The sequence below is a fragment of the Aegilops tauschii genome, chromosome 4, assembly GCF_002575655.3.
Source record: "Aegilops tauschii subsp. strangulata cultivar AL8/78 chromosome 4, Aet v6.0, whole genome shotgun sequence".
NCBI classification, from domain to species: domain Eukaryota; kingdom Viridiplantae; phylum Streptophyta; class Magnoliopsida; order Poales; family Poaceae; genus Aegilops; species Aegilops tauschii.
In genome coordinates, this window is record NC_053038.3 from 122,169,772 (window position 1) to 122,184,380 (window position 14,609).

The window sequence follows — 14,609 nt, forward strand, 5'->3', positions numbered from 1 at the left end:
ACAAGATAAGCGGTACATGCACACACACAAAGCAAATGCTTGCACCCAACGAAGGGAAGAGGCTTGTCAATCCCCTTGTCCTCACCAATTACAAGGATTAAATCTGATAATGGTACATACATAAATTAAATTAAAAAGGAAATACAAAAAAGAGCAGCCAGGTGCATGTAGCTCCCACTTGCGCATGGTCCGGGGAAGGGTCCGACCACTTTGGGTCTATTGTATCCAGCATTTCCCCACATTTCTGTAAGAGGATGTTTCCAGGACTTGAACTCGTGACCTCATGGTCACAAGGCAGCAGCTTTACCACTACACCAAGGCTCCCCTTCAAAAAGGAAATACAAACAACGAGCAAAAGTTAGATCTTTAATATTGTTCTTACCACATCCTTCATCTTAGGATCTAAACGTCGTTGGTGATCAACAACCGGTTTAGCATCAGGTTCCATATTGGTCATGTGCTGACATAGAGTGGGACTAATACCCTTAAGATCATTAAGAGTATATCCATAGCGGCACGGTGCTTCCTCATAGTTTTCAGTAATATCTTTTCTTCATGCTCCGAAAGGTTAGCACTGATAATAACAGGATATATCTTCTTTTCATCAAGATAAGCATATTTCAATGTATCATGCAATTGTTTTAATTCAAACACAGGATCACCTTTAGGCGGAGGAGGACCTCCAAGAGTTCCAAAAGGAAAATTGTGTTTAAGGATAGGTGGTTGATCAAAGAACATCTTATCTATTTCATTCATGTGCATATCAATTTCATGGTCTAGCAAATATTGTTCTAACGGATCAGTAGGAGGTACATCAATAGAAGCAAGACCAATAATTTCATCTTTACTAGGCAATTCTTTATCACGAGGTTGTCTACGAAATTTAGAGAAATTAAACTCATGAGATACATCACCAAAGTTAACACGACAGTTTCTTTGTTGCAATCAATCTTAGCATTAACGATGTTCAAGAAAGGTCTACCAAATATAATGGGACAAAAATCATCACGACTACAAAATCAGTAGGGTATTTTATTTTTCCACACAAGACTTCAACATATCTAATAATCTCAAGCGGTGAAATAGTATCTCTATTCGCAAGCTTAATAGTAACATCAATGTCCTCTATCTCAACAGGTGCAATATCGTTCATAATCGTATGATATAAGGTAATTGGAATAGCACTCACACTAGCATCCAAATCACATAAGCCATGATAACAATGATCTCCTATTTTAACTGAGAGAACATGCATGCCAACGACAGGTTTATTCTTGTCTTTTGTATCAGGCTTGGCAATTCTAGCGGCTTCACCACAAAAGTAAATAACATGCCCATCTATATTATCGGCCAAGAGATCTTTAACCATAGCAACATTAGGTTCAACTTTAATTTGTTCAGAGGGTCTAGGTGCTCTAGTATTACTTTTGTTAACCACAGTTAAAACTTTAGCATGTTCCTTTATCCTAACAGGAAAAGGTGGTTTCTCAATATAAGCGGTAGGCACAACTGGATCAACATTGTAAATGATAGTTTCATCTTTAATTATAACAGGTTCCTCAATCTTTTCTTTAATAGCAGGTGATACTTAAACCACTTCTCCTTAGGGAGATCAACATGAGTAGCACATGATTCACAAAAGGAAGCTACTATCTCAAAGTCAAGTCCATATTTAGTGTTAAACTTATGAAAAGCATCAATATCCATAAAAGATTTAACACAATCAAACTCAAGTATTATACCTGACTCATTACCTTTGTCGAGTTCCCAATCTTCAGAGTTGCATTTAATTCTTTCCAGAAGATCCCATCTGAATTCAATAGTTTTCTTCGTAAAGGAACCAGTTGAAGAAGAATCGGGCATGGTTTGATCATTAACATAAAGCCAAGCATAAAAATTCTGTAAGATAATTTCTCTTGAGAGCTCATGATTGGCGCAAGTGTACATCATGTACTTAAGCCTCCCCCAAGCTTGAGCGATGCTTTCTCCTTCACGAGGCCAAAAATTATATATATAATCCCGATCACGATGAACCAGATGCATAGGATAAAACTTTTGATGAAATTCCAATCTCAATCGTCTCCAATCCCACGTTCCAATATCATCACATAGCCTATACCATGTCAATGCCTTTCCCTTCAAAGATAAAGGGGGAAATCTTCTTCTTAACTTCATCTCTGGGTAGATCTACAAGCTTAAATAATCCATAAACTTCATCCACATAGATTAGATGCATATCAGGATGTATTGTTCCATCTCCTGCATAAGGATTAGCTAGCAGTTTCTCTATCATACCCAAAGGAATCTCATAATAAATATTTTCAGTAGGTGCAGTAGTTTGAGGAGAAAATCTTTGTGCTTTCAGTCGACGTGAAGATACCCCAAACAACCCCCCAAAGGATTGTTTTCCATAGTAACAAGTGATCGTAAATTTCCGCACGTAATATAAATGTTTCCTTACCAAATTCCACTCACCAAAGGCCACTCCCCAGCAATGGCGTCAGAAAAGAGTCTTGATGACCCACAAGTATAGGGGACAAATCATAGTCCTTTTGATAAGTAAGAGTGTCGAACCCAACGAGGAGCAGAAGGAAATGACAAGCGGTTTTCAGCAAGGTATTTTCAGCAAGCACTGAATTATCGATAACAAGTAGTTTGATAGCAAGATTATTTGTAACGGGCAATAAGTAGTAACGGTAACAAAAGTGCAACAAGGTTGCCCAATCCTTTTTGTAGCAAAGTACATGCGGAAACGGTCTCTTGAATTTCATCTAGTCACTTTCATCATGTTTGTTTGATTCGTGTTCGCTACTTTGGTAATTTGATATGTGGGTGGACCGGTGCTTGGGTGCTGTTCTTACTTGAACAAGCCCCCCACTTATGATTAACCCCTCTCACAAGCATCCGCAACTATGAAAGAAGAATTAAGATAAATCTAACCATAGCATTAAACATATGGATCCAAATCATCCCCTTACGGAATAGCGCATAAGCTAGGGTTTAAGCTTCTATCACTCTAGCAACCCAGCATCTAATTACTACTCCACAATGCATTCCCTTAGGCCCAAAGATGGTGAAGTGTCATGTATTCAACGTTCACATAACACCACTAAGGGAAACAACAACATACATATCATCAAAATATCAAATGAATACCAAATTCACATGATTACTTATGGCAAGACTTCTCCCATGTCCTCAAGAACAAAAGTAACTACTCACAAATCATATTCATGTCCAAGATCAGAGGGGTATTGAATAGCATAATGGATTTGAACATATAATCTTCCACCAAATAAACCAACTAGCATCAACTACAGGATGTAATCAACACTACTAGCAACCCACAGGTACCAATATGAAGTTTTGATACAAAGATTGAATACAAGAGATGAATTAGAGTTTGAGATGAGATGGTGTTGGTGAAGATGTTTATGAATATTGGTCCTCCCATGATGAGAGGGTTGTTGGTGATGACAATGGCTTCGATTTCCCCCTCCCGGAGGGAAGTATCCCCCGCGAAGCCGCTCCGCCAGAGAGCAAAAGTACTCCTGCCCAAGTTCTGCCTCGAGATGGTGGTTCTCTGTCATGAAAGTACTCTCCTTATTTTTCTAGGGCAAATGGGCTTATATACCAAGATGAGCACCGGAGGCTGGCCAGGGGCCCCACGAGCCACCAGGGCGCGCCTAGGTGGGTGGGCGCGCGCTGGTGCCTCATCGGCACCTGGGTGGCCCCCTTTGGTATTTATTTCTTCCAGTATTTTTTATTTATTCCAAAATAATTCTCTGTGAAATTTCAGCTCATTTGGAGATGTGCAGAATAGGTATATCTGACATAGCTTTTTTAGGTCTAGAATTCCAACTGTCAGCAATCTCCCTTTTCACGTAAATCTTGCAAATTAAGAGAGAAAAGGCATTAGAATTGCTCAAAAAAGTGTTATATTGATTAAAAAACATTATAAATAACAGTAGGAAAACATGATGCAAAATGGACGTATCACATGTCATCTTGCTTAAGGCGTTACTCCGTTTCTTATGAACTTAATACTCTAGATGCATGCTAGATAGCGGTCGATGGGTGGAGTAATAGTAGTAGATAGAGGCAGGAGTTGGTCTACTTGTCTTGAACATGATGCCTATATGCATGATCATTGCCTTGAATATCATCCTAACTATGCGCTTTTCTATCAATTGCCAACATTAATTTGTTTACCCACCGTATGCTTTTTGTTCGAGAGAGAAGCCTCTAGTGAAAACTATGGCCCCCGGGTTTACTTTTATCATATATAAAATCCAAAAATACCTTGCTGCAATTTGATTGCCGTTATTTTATTTTATCTATCTATCACCACGAGATTTGATCCTTGCAAATAACCGCCGAGAGAATTGACAACCCCCTTGATTGCGTTGGGTGCAAGTATTTGCTTTTGTGTGTGTAGGTGTTGTTAATGAGGTATCATGTGGTTCTCCTACTAGATTGATAACCTTGGTTCTTAACTAAGGTAGACATCACCAAAACCTATCAAGTACCTTCGCATAAACTATCATCTACTTGTTCTTACTTTCATTTGCCATTTGCCTCTCATTTTCATCTCCCCAACTTCTAAAACATTTTTTACAAAAACATAAAAATATTTTTGTTTGCTTGTTTGCTTGCTTTGTCGCTATGTCAAGAAAACACCAAGTTGTGTGACTTTTGCAATACTAATAATGATGATTTTATTAGTACTCCAATTGCTCCTCATGCCACTAGTGTGGAGTCGTGTGATATTAATGCTGCTCTACTAAATCTAGTTACGAAAGAACAGTTTTCTGGTAGTCCTGATGAAGATGTTACATCCCATCTTAATACTTTCATTGAATTGTGTGATATGCAAAAGAAAAAAGATGTGGATAATGATATTGTCAAATGGAAAATATTTCTGTTCTTGCTACGAGATCGTGCTAAAACTTGGTTTTCATCCTTGCCGCGAAATAGTATTCATTCTTGGGGTAAGTATAAGGATGCTTTTATTGCCAGGTATTTCCCTCCCACTGAGATTATTTCTCTTAGAAATCAAATCCTAAATTTTAAGCAACTTGAGCATGAACTGTAACATCCCAAATTTTTTATTGCATTTTGGCAAATCCTCGATAAATCCTAAGCAACTCAAGGACCCTCGGAGAGAGTTGGGGATTTTCCCGATTTATCATATTTGATTTTATCAAATAATAAAACGAGGATTTTGGTTTTAATTATTTTCTCTCCGGAAAAATATTTCACATTAAAATAAATGAGAGGAGAAAATATGACTTCTCCAAAACAATTGAAATATTGGAGGAAAAATATTAAAATCATATATTGGATTTTATTCGGATTTTATTTGCAATTTTAGTTGCATTAAAAAAATTGCACGTTTTCAAAACTGCATTTTTGTGTCAAAAAAATGTTCACCCTGCTCTAATTATTTTAACTAGACGGGTAAAATTTGTTTTATCTTTTTTGGATATTCATTTATTTTTCTGTGATTTTTTTTCGGCGGAATGTTAAAAAAAAAACGCGCCCGACAGGGCCGAGGCCCAGCCGAGCGGCCGGCCCAGCCGCGCCGTCTCCTCCGCGCGCACGCCAGCGCCGCCGCGCCCGTGTCCGGCTCGGACACGCCGGAGCCCCGCCGCCTTGCCCCCTCCTCCAAGCAGCCCCCCTCTCATATATACCCCCGCCGCCGCCCCCTCCCCTCACCCCGAGCCCCGCCTCGACCCGCACCCGCCGCCGCCGCCGGAGCCCGAGGAGCCGCCGCCCCGTTCGCCGTTCGCCGCCCCTCGCCACCCCGTCGCCGCCCCAAGCCCCACCGCACCCCGCCGCCCTCGCCGAGCCTCGCCGGAGCCCCGTCCCGACGAGGTACCGACTCGCCGCCGTTTGCCGGTTTTCTAAAAAACAAACCGTTCGTTTTTTTAAAACCCTAGATCGGTTTATTTTCTTCGGTTTTATTATTTAGTGAACGTTCACCGACCCGTTCGTTTTAACGAACGTGTTCGTCGGATTTTCACTGTTAACGAACGTCCGTTCTTTAACCGTTCATCAGTTTTCTTTTTCGTCAATTTTCCGTGATTATTTCAGATCTCGATTTCTGATCGGATCTTCGTTTTCGTTTAACTTTTCGCTCGTTTATCGGAATCAGGCGATTCAAGCGCCTAGAGTTTTGTCTCGAAATTCTCTTTCCGTTTAACCTACTCAAACAAGATTTTGCTACTGTAAAATTTGACCTAGATCCAGATTAGTAAACGAAGCTTGTTTCTTTCGCCATTTGACTTTCGTTGCTTCGTTCGAGTTGATTCTTTTTGCAAACCGGAGTTCTTAAGTTGAACTTTCTGGTTGGATCTTTCATTCGAGTTTTACCTGTGCATTAGATGAGTACTTATTGTTTGCTTGTTTGTTTGCGATAGAGTACCCGGAGTGTGCCGCTTGTTACTTCGAATCGCTAGGTTTCGCGGATCATCAGCAAGGCAAGCAACACTTTGATCATACCTTTCCATACCCAGTTTTTATTGCATTAGATCAATCCTCAAACATTGCATGATTAGGATCTAATTAAATTGTGGGTATTGGGGAGTAGTTGAGGTAGTACCTATTGCCCTGTTTATTATCAAACCCTTGGGAGTTACTTCTACGTTGCTATTATATTGCCGTGCTATGCTCGTAGATGTGGATTGGGTTTGAGAGATTTCCATGACAGATGTGAGATTGTTAATTAATGGTTTACCTAAGGTGGCAACTAAATCTCACATCTGGGTGGATTGAGGTACCTGGGTATTCCAGGATTGCCTGTTTTTCTTTTGGACCGCCACCCAGGTTCAAAGGGATCATAAGATTATTCATGCTAGAAACTTCCGTGTGCAGCCGCAAGCTATTATGGGCTCTAGCATAGTTGATTAAGTTGTGTGAACTCTTACAGTGGTAGACTAGCAGATGTAGGGGAAAGTAGGTGTAACTGTCTACCCATACGTAAGGTGCAAACACTTCTGAAAGACTGTGTCTCGGTCATCCGTTACTCAAACACCATGTAGTGCGAGTAATCCAACGGAGGAGATCGAGTCTTGTGGGGAAAAGTGCACAAACCTCTGCAGAGTGTACAAACTAATCATGGTTAGCCGTGTCCCCGGTTATGGACAACTTGAGTATCTAGTACTTGGATTATCATGTGAATCTCATCATGTTACTTTAATTAATTTTCTTGGGTTAATGATGACATTTAATTGGGATTGAGATGCTGTCAACCATCTCAATGTTCAACAACCACCATGATAGTTAAATAAAAATTTGTTCCTTTGCAGTAGGGAAAAATTGGCTTTTCGCAAAACTGTAACCATAGAGCTTTCCACCAGCCATATATGCATGTAGTATAGCATTATTATGTTCATTATTCTCTATGTGTTATTTTGCCAGCATATTCCATGTCCTGACCCGTTTTTGGGCTGCAACGTTTCATGTTGCAGACTTTTCAGACGACGAGTAAGGTGCCTTAGGTCGTGGTCTTATACTCAGTGATGCCGTTGGAGTTGATGGGCTCACTTATCTTCCAAGTCTTCCGCTGTTATCGTTTTTAGATGGCCTTAAGCCATATTTATCATACTTATTCTCTTTGGAGATATTCGATGTAATAAGTGTGTGATTGCTACTCTGTTATAAATCCTCCATTTGTACTGTGCGTGTCAGCATTACTGATCCAGGGATGACACTGGTGCACAGCAGCACAGACCATTTGAGGTGTGGTCGCTACAAAGGTGGTATCAGAGCACACGCTGACTGTAGGACACGACCACTAAGCTTAAGCCCTAGAACACTTCTCTCTTCTCATTTCTGACCCCTCTCCACTTTCTACTCTTTTAGGAATGGCGGATGCAAGGAGCAAGTTCATGCAACCAGACGAAGACACGCCTTTTGGACGACATTTGAAGGAAGTCACTAAGTACTTGAACATAGGAATACCAAGCATCACCGGAACCTACAACGCCACATTACCCGAAGAGGAGAGCTGGAAGATTCAAGTTCACATTCCAGGAAGGACGTTTGTGCCAGTTACTGAACCCATAAGATTGGTTTTCGATGCACCAACCTGGAGTTTAGGGAAGAGCATGGCCGCCCACATCGCTATGGGACGCATTGGAGAAGTCTACCACAGGGAGCTTAAGGATACAATTTATCAGATTTGTGGACGCCGAGACGAGCAATGGGAGATGATCAGAACCAAGAAGGATGGATCAATTGCAGCTTTCATCCAGGAGCAAAACCAACACATTCGTCGCCAGGAGAACCAGATGTGCTCAGACAAGGAAGAGCTGAAGAAGGCGTTGACGAAGATCAAGGAGCTGGAGGAAGAACTCAAGGCTACACGCGAGGATTATTTGGAGGAAATCGTCGCTTTAGTAGGGAAGAATGACGACCTGGAGAAGAAGATTGGAGTATTCATGGGAAATCCAGTGCCAAAAGCAGAAGATGACGAATGCACTTGCCCGGATAACTACATCATCATCGACGACACCGACTCGGAACCAAGTGAAGATGACTTTGTTGATGAAGCTGGAGCAGACATCATGGAGTCTTCAACTGATCAGAATTTCTAGTAGACCACCATATCAGTAGTAGTTTTCCCCCATTTAATAGTATAGTTCAAGCACTTTGTAACGTTAGTTAGATCGATTGTATGCCTTGTTTGAATTGATTGAGTGATATTGATTGTATTTGACTCATGAGCATATGGGTAGTGTTTTCCCTCTAGACCTCATTCTATTCTTAACTCTCATCTTTTCTAACCCATCAGATGCCTCCGAGACGCGACACCGGATTTGTTTTTCCACCGGAGATCACCCAGTTGATTCAGCAACAGAATGCCCTAATGCAAGTGTTAGTGCAGAACCAAGGCAACAACAACAACAACCCACCGCCACCACCACCTGTTGATCACTTAGCCCGTTTCTTGAGGCTAAACCCGCCGGTGTTTTCCAGTAGCACCGAGCCGATTGTTGCAGATGACTGGCTCCGCAAAGTTGGAAGGGAGTTGACCACTGCAGGATGCACAGATGCGGAAAGAGTGCGTTTTGCCGCACATCAGCTTGATGGACCCGCAGCATCATGGTGGGAGAATTACACAACCACACACCCTATTGACACTGTCACATGGGACCAGTTTCAGCAAGCTTTCCGTACAACTCATGTTTCAGCAGGAGCTATGGCTATGAAAAAGCGCGAGTTCCGCAACCTACGCCAAGGAGGACGCACCATAGGCCAGTATGTGGAGGATTTCAGTAAGTTAGCACGTTATGCACCAGATGACGTTGCTACAGATGCAGCCAAGCAGGAGAAGTTTTTGGAAGGACTGAATGATGAACTGAGCATGCAGTTGATGGTAGCAACCTTCAACAACTACCAGGAGTTGGTAGATAGAGCACTCATGATTGAAGGAAAGCAACAGCAGATTGAAAACCGTAAGAGGAAGTATGGACAAGGGAAGTATAATTCTGGAGCTCAACAGAAACCACGATTTGCCCCGAAACTGGGAGGACAGTTTCAGCATACCCATGGAGGAGGTAGTTCGCACAACCATAATGGCTCCAAGAATGGTAATGGGAATGGAGGAAGCAACGGACAGAACCGTACCAACCCTTCAACCCCAGCTAAGAGGGACCTGAGCCAAGTCACTTGCTTTAAGTGCCAGAAGACTGGACATTATGCCAATGAATGTCCTGAAGCCCAGAATGGAAATGGCAATGGAAGCTCTGGGAAGAAGCCGAACCCGTTCAACAAAGGACATGTGAACCACGTGAGCGTGGAAGAGGTTGAAGCACAGCCTGATGCAGTAATAGGTAAGTTTTTGGTTAAGTCATTTACTGCAATCGTTCTTTTTGATACTGGTGCATCGCATTCATACATATCAAGGGGATTTGTGGATAAGTTTAAGTTGCCCACCAAAGTTCTCAGAACACCTATGCTAGTAACCTCGCCAGGAGCAGAGTATATGGCAAGCCAAGGATGTTTTCAGATGCCATTGGCCATTGGTAGGCATGTTTTCCCCTCAGACCTAATAATTTTGGAGTCGCAAGGTTTGGATGTGATTTTGGGAATGGATTGGCTATCGATGTATGGAGGAAACATCGATTGCGCCAGTAAGTCGATTTTGCTTACCACCCCAGAAGGAAGAAGGATCAAGTATGTATCCCGGCATATGCCGAAGAGGACTCAAGTGAATTCCTTATCAGGAGTTGTACAGGAGGAGGTACCAGTGGTGAAGGATTACCCGGATGTATTTCCAGAAGAGTTGCCAGGCATGCCACCGGATAGAGACATTGAGTTCTTGATTGAACTTTTGCCAAGCACAGGGCCAATATCTAAGAGACCGTACAGGATGCCCGCAAAAGATTTGGAGGAAATTAAGAAGCAGATCAAGGAGTTACTGGATAAAGGCTATATTCGCCCAAGTTCGTCACCTTGGGGATCACCAGTACTTCTAGTGGACAAGAAAGATGGATCGTTGAGGATGGTTGTTGATTATCGTGGATTGAATGAAGTGACCATCAAAAACAAGTACCCACTGCCGATGATCAATGATTTGTTTGACCGCCTACAAGGAGCTAAAGTATTTTCCAAGATCGATCTACGATCAGGATACCATCAGTTAAAGATTCGAGAGCAGGATATACCTAAGACGGCTTTTACCACCAGATATGGGTTGTATGAGTATACCGTTATGTCATTTGGTCTGACTAACGCACCTGCCTATTTCATGAACCTGATGAACAAAGTGTTTATGGAGTTTTTGGACAAGTTTGTCGTGGTGTTCATTGACGATATTTTAGTCTTTTCCAAGAATGAGGAAGAGCATGAGGAGCATTTGCGATTGGTACTTGAGAAGCTCAGAGAACATCAGTTATATGCCAAGTTCAGCAAATGTGAATTTTGGCTGAAGGAAGTTGGATTCCTCGGACATGTTATTTCTGGAGAAGGAATAGCAGTAGACCTTGCCAAAGTTGACACAGTGACAAGTTGGGAAGCACCCACGTCAGTTGGAGAGATCCAGAGTTTTCTTGGACTTGCAGGATACTACCGGAGGTTCATCGAGAATTTCTCGAAGATTGCAAAGCCCATGACTGAGCTATTGAAGAAGGACACCAAGTTCAATTGGACTGAGGATTATGAAACTAGTTTCCAAGAGTTGAAGAAATGATTGGTTACATCACCAGTGTTGATTCTGCCAGATCAACGCAAGGATTATGAAGTTTATTGCGACGCTTCTCGTCGAGGACTTGGAGCAGTGCTTATGCAGGAAGGAAGAGTTGTGTCATATGCTTCACGACAACTTAAACCCCATGAGAAGAATTATGCTACGCATGATTTGGCGTTAGCAGCCGTGGTGCATGCGTTGAAGACATGGAGACATTTTCTCATCGGAAACCATTGTGAAGTGTACACGGATCACAAGAGTTTGAAGTATATTTTCACGCAGAAGGAGTTAAATCTCAGACAGAGGAGATGGTTGGAGCTTATTAAGGACTATGATATGAGATTGCATTATCACCCAGGAAAGGCTAATGTAGTAGCAGACGGGTTGAGCCGCAAGAGTCATGTCAACACCCTCATGACAGGAGAGTTACCTCAGGAGTTAGCCGAGGACCTTCGCGAGCTATGTTTGGAGATAGTCCCAAGAGGCTATTTAGCGACACTGGAGATTCAGTCTACCTTGATGGAAAGGATCAGAGAAGCTCAGAAGACAGACAAGGAGATTGACGAGATAAAGGAGAAGATGAGCAAAGGAAAAGCCAAGGGATTTCGTGAGGATGAGCACGATACCTTATGGTTTGAGGACCGCGTTTACGTGCCCAATGATCCGGAGATCAGGAAGTTGATTTTGCAAGAGGCCCATGATTCACCGTATTCGATTCACCCAGGGAATACCAAGATGTATTTGGATTTGAAGAATACTTTCTGGTGGACCGGAATGAAGAAGGATATTGCGGAGTATGTAGCAGTTTGTGATGTATGTCAGAGAGTCAAGGCAGAGCATCAGAAGCCGGCAGGATTGCTACAACCATTGCCAATACCTGAATGGAAGTGGGATAAAATAGGCATGGATTTTATCACCGGATTGCCAAGGACTCGTTCAGGCTATGACTCAATATGGGTTGTAGTCGACCGTTTGACGGAAGTGGCTCATTTCATTCCAGTGAGGACGACTTACACCAGTGCTAAGTTGGCAAAGATATACATGACTAGGATCGTATGTTTGCATGGAGTTCCGAGGACCATTGTATCAGACAGAGGAACCCAGTTTACCTCGAAGTTTTGGAAGCAATTACATGAAACATTGGGAACCAGGCTAGAATTTAGTACAGCCTTTCACCCACAGACAGATGGACAGACCGAGAGAGTCAATCAGATTTTGGAGGACATGTTGAGAGCTTGTGCACTAGATTATGGATCTAGTTGGGACGACAATTTACCATATGCGGAGTTTTCCTACAACAACAGTTATCAAACCAGTTTGAAGATGGCCCCTTACGAAGCTTTGTACGGAAGAAGGTGTAGAACACCGTTGTTATGGGACGAGGTTGGAGACCGTCAGTTGTTTGGACCAGATTTGATTAAGGAGTCTGAACAGAAAGTGAGGCTGATTCGCGATAGGCTCAAGGTAGCCCAGTCCAGGCAGAAGAGTTATGCTGCTTCTAAACGAAAGGAGACAGTTCATGAAGCCGGAGACCGAGTGTATCTTCGAGTATCACCACTTCGAGGAGTGAAGCGCTTTGGAGTTAAGGGAAAGCTAGGGCCCCGTTTTATCGGACCATACAGAGTTTTGGAACGTATGGGAGAAGTTGCCTACAAGCTGGAATTGCCCGAAGGATTGTCAGGAGTTCATGATGTATTTCACGTTTCCCAGTTGAAGAAGTGCCACGCAGAGATGGCTGAAATACCGCTGAGAGATACCGTGCCGCTGGAAGCAATTCAGCTGGAAAGTGATTTGACCTATGAGGAGAAACCGGTTAAGATTCTTGAGTATGCCAGCCGAGTTACCCGCAGTAGGTTATCAAGTTTTGCAAAGTCCAGTGGAGTCACCACACGGAAGATGAAGCCACCTGGGAGCGAGAGGAAGATCTACGGAAGGACCACTCTCACCTATTTTCTAGCCAACCCGAATCTCGAGGGCGAGATTCATCTTAAGGGGGGTAGGTTTGTAACATCCCAAATTTTCAATTTGGAATGTTATACATAGATCATCATTGCATAGCATATTTTATTGCATTTTGGCAAATCCTCGATAAATCCTAAGCAACTCAAGGACCCTGGGAGAGAGTTGGGGATTTTCCCGATTTATCATATTTGATTTTATCAAATAATAAAACGAGGATTTTGGTTTTAATTATTTTCTCTCCGGAAAAATATTTCACATTAAAATGAATGAGAGGAGAAAATATGACTTCTCCAAAACAATTGAAATATTGGAGGAAAAATATTAAAATCATATATTGGATTTTATTCGCAATTTTAGTTGCATTAAAAAAATTTGCACGTTTTCAAAACTGCATTTTTGTGTCAAAACAAATGTTCACCCTGCTCTAATTATTTTAACTAGACGGGGAAAATTTGTTTTATCTTTTTTGGATTTTTATTTATTTTTCTGTGATTTTTTTCGGCGGAATGTTAAAAAAAAACGCGCCGCGCCCGACCGGGCCGAGGCCCAGTCGAGCGGCCGGCCCAGCCGCGCCGTCTCCTCCGCGCGCATGCCAGCGCCGCCGCGCCCGTGTCCGGCTCGGACACGCCGGGGCCCCGCCGCCTTGCCCCCTCCTCCAAGCAGCCCCCTCTCATATATACCCCCGCCGCCGCCCCCTCCCCTCACCCCGAGCCCCGCCTCGACCCGCACCCGCCGCCGCCGCCGGAGCCCGAGGAGCCGCCGCCCCGTTCGCCGTTCGCCGCCCCTCGCCACCCCGTCGCCGCCCCAAGCCCCACCGCACCCCGCCGCCCTCGCCGAGCCTCGCCGGAGCCCGCCAACCCCGCCGGAGCCCCGTCCCGACGAGGTACCGACTCGCCGCCGTTTGTCGGTTTTCTAAAAAAAAACGTTCGTTTTTTTTAAAAACCCTAGATCGGTTTATTTTCTTCGGTTTTATTATTTAGTGAACGTTCACCGACCCGTTCGTTTTAACGAACGTGTTCGTCGGATTTTCACTGTTAACGAACGTCCGTTCTTTAACCGTTCATCAGTTTTCTTTTTCGTCGATTTTTCCGCGATTATTTCAGATCTCGATTTCTGATCGGATCTTCGTTTTCGTTTAACTTTTCGCTCGTTTATCGGAATCAGGCGATTCAAGCGCCTAGAGTTTCATCTCGAATTCTCTTTCCGTTTAACCTACTCAAACAAGATTTTGCTACTGTAAAATTTGACCTAGATCCAGATTAGTAAACGAAGCTTGTTTCTTTCGCCATTTGACTTTCGTTGCTTCGTTCGAGTTGATTCTTTTTGCAAACCGGAGTTCTTAAGTTGAACTTTCTGGTTGGATCTTTCATTCGAGTTTTACCTGTGCATTAGATGAGTACTTATTGTTTGCTTGTTTGTTTGCGATAGAGTACCCGGAGTGTGCCGCTTGTTA